This window comes from Bison bison, unplaced genomic scaffold, assembly GCF_000754665.1.
Source record: "Bison bison bison isolate TAMUID 2011002044 unplaced genomic scaffold, Bison_UMD1.0 scf7180017864108, whole genome shotgun sequence".
Lineage (NCBI taxonomy): Eukaryota > Metazoa > Chordata > Mammalia > Artiodactyla > Bovidae > Bison > Bison bison.
The window spans coordinates 2,560,073-2,562,993 of NW_011494680.1; the positions used below are offsets into that span (position 1 = coordinate 2,560,073).

At 52.7% G+C, this 2,921-nt stretch overlaps 1 protein-coding gene across 1 annotated transcript in view; it reads left to right on the top strand.

The window, feature by feature from the left end:
* Positions 1 to 2,100: 2,100 nt before the first annotated feature.
* FBXO32 (F-box protein 32) overlaps positions 2,101 to 2,921 on the top strand; it is a 38,221-nt gene continuing 37,400 nt past the window's right edge. The window contains exon 1 of the mRNA XM_010838912.1: positions 2,101 to 2,921. The gene's annotated coding sequence lies outside the window, so the exon portion shown is untranslated.

The window sequence follows — 2,921 nt, forward strand, 5'->3', positions numbered from 1 at the left end:
ATACATGCACCCCAATGTTCATAGCAGCCCTATTTACAGTAGTCAAGATATGGAAGCAACAGAAGTATCCATCAGCAGACAAGTGGATAAAGAAGGTGTGGTGTATATACACAATGCAATACTACTCAGTCATAAAAAAGGAACAAAAATCTGCCATGTGCAGCTATGCGGATGGACCTAGAACATAGTATGCGTAGTGAAATTAGTCAGGCAGAGAAACACAAATATTTTATCATTTATATGTGGAATCTAAAAAATAAAAATGAATATAGCAAAACAGAAAGAGACAAAACAGAGGGAACAAAGTAATGGATAATAGTGGGGAGAGGGGCTAGATAGGAGTCGAGGATTAAGAGATAGAAACTACTATGTACAAAATAGATATTCAACAAGGATATGTTGTACAGCACAGGGAACTATAGCCATTATTTTGTAATAACTTTAAATGGAGTATAATCTATAAAAATACTGAATCATTATGCTCTACACCTGAAACTAATATAATATTGTAAGTCAACTATATTTCAACTTTTAAAAAAGAATCAGGGAATTACATATTATTAAGAGGCCGTGTGCCACGTGAGGGCATTACACAATCAAAGGGAAAAGAACTGGTAACAATAATCCCATTTAAAATACTTTCTAAACAATCCTGAAAGGTAGACATTTATAGGCTCTATTCTTTCCTGACAGCTGAGAAAACTGAGCCTCCAGAATTTGTCATTCATCCAGGTCAGACAGACAATACGTTGCTCTAGCAGAATTAGAATTCAAATCTTCTGCCTTCTGTAGTTTCTACAGAGCTATAGCTCATGTGAAACTAGCACGCATTTTTAATAATCACATCCCTTAATTATGCTCCCTTGCAGGTATCAGCTCTCCCCAACAAAGGCCAGACCCAACACTATCTCATCTATGAGCCAGATCATAGTGACTATCATTTGTTTGGGACCTTCTTTAGTGTTTTTACAAGCTATTTTTACTATTACTACACTAATAAATTATTTATGGTGGAAAACCTGAATCAGAAAACTCTGGCTACTTGAAAACAGACTTTATTAAAAACATCTCCTTTCCCCTCCAACATGTACCCCTCCCAAGACACACGCAATTTGTCTACTCTGAGCCTTAAAGATAGCAAGAGTTGGTGGCTGCAGAGGAGGGATTGTGGAGGTATCAGGGAATCAAGCAGAAGCTAACTCTTGAGCATGGAGATTTTACTTTGCTGTGACCACTCTTTGCAATCCAGTCACCAAACGGAACAGATCATAAAGCACCATAACTAGAAGTCATGAAGAGCAAGATGATAGCCTGAGGTCAGCAGCCTCCCATATGCATTCACCTACTCATAGGACAAATAGTTATGGAAGGCCGTCTCCAAGCCTGGCAAAGTGCTGGAGCTGGGATGCTCCCCAAACAAGACGCTGGAGCTCCCCCGGAGTTTACATTCTGCAGAGAGTGGTAAAACTTATTACCAAAAAGCAAACAGGGTGATTTCAGACTGTACAGTGGGTTGTGAAGAAACAAGCCTTGTGACCCTGGCTAAGTCATAGGCTTAACCTTTCTCAGGGGCTGGATCGCTGCCAGACTGGACCCCCTGCTCGCGGTTAGGAGGATTAGGTGAATAAACTGAGGTCTGTGAGGGTCTAGGACTCCGGAGGCATTGCCTCCTCACTGTGGGCTTTGACCGAACTTCCTTCAGTCCCCTTCAGTCGGGCGGAGGGGCTTTCTGGAAACTCTTACCAAAACAAAAACAAAACTCCTGGCCTGATTCTTCCCGGAGGAGGGCCTAATAGCCCAGAGGATACCAAACAGCAAGGAAGGGGAAGGGGCTTAGCGGTTCTTCAGAACAAAAGCCCAGGCCCCGACGCCCTAGAGGGAGGCTCGGACAGCGAGTGGAGCTAGGACTTGTCTAACCTGCTCCCCGACTGCGCTGTGCGGGGCCGGGCGCCGCAGCAGCCTGGGCGCGCAGAGTGGGTAGGGGACGGTCCCTGCTCTCCACTCCCACCGCCCGGGGACAGCCGCCGCCCGGCCTCCTCCTCCTTCCTTTGCCACCCGGGGGACAGGTCAGACAGCAGACTCTTCAACAGTTCGAAGGCAGAGGGAGGAGTTCCTCCTCCCCATCCCCGCCTCACGGCGGATCCCTTCCTCCACCGAGGAGATCGAGGTCTAGGCAGTGAGAGAGGCCAGGAGGCTGCACCCCGCTACCCGGCTCCGGGCTGCGCAGTGCCGGGTCAGCTCCTGCAAGGCCGCTTGGAACCGCGGGGCTCGACTGTCACAGCTCGGGGCTGGGAGGCGGGGAGCCTCCTTTCCCCCACCCGAATCCGCAGCGATCCAGACGCCGCCCGGGCCTAGTCCTCCCCGCCCCCCGCCAGCCCGGGAGCTGCAGGGGGACTGGGTGCAGTTTCCCCGAGCGCCCTGCCTCGCGCTCGAGCCGCAGCAGCTGCGCTCTTTGCGTGCGGGAAGGGGGCGCAGAGGGGCCCGGGGCGGAGGGGGCAGTGGGAGCCTCGGCCCCGCAGCGCGGCTTCAAGTTTCCATCGGCGAGCGGTTGTGCAACAGCCAGAAGAGCTGGAGCCGCGGGCGCCTCGGAAAACAAGTCGAGCCTATAAACAAAGCCACGTGGCCTCCGGGCTGGAGGGGCCGGGCTAAGAGCAGGCGGCTCTTCCGGCAACAAAGAGCCGCGGCCGGCGGCCCAAGATAAATACGGCGGCCCGGACCGCAGCCCTGCACTGCAGCGAGCTTCGCGCGCCCCGCGACCCTCTACCGTGCGTTCCGCGAGCGCCGGCACCTCGCTCCGCACCCCCGGATCCCGCAGCCGCTCCCTCACCGGCCCCCAAGTACCCCCGAGCAGCCGCCCAGGGCAGGCGCGCCCCCGAGGCCGCCAGGCAGGTCCCCGTCCGTCAGTCCGTCGCGCCCCTCCG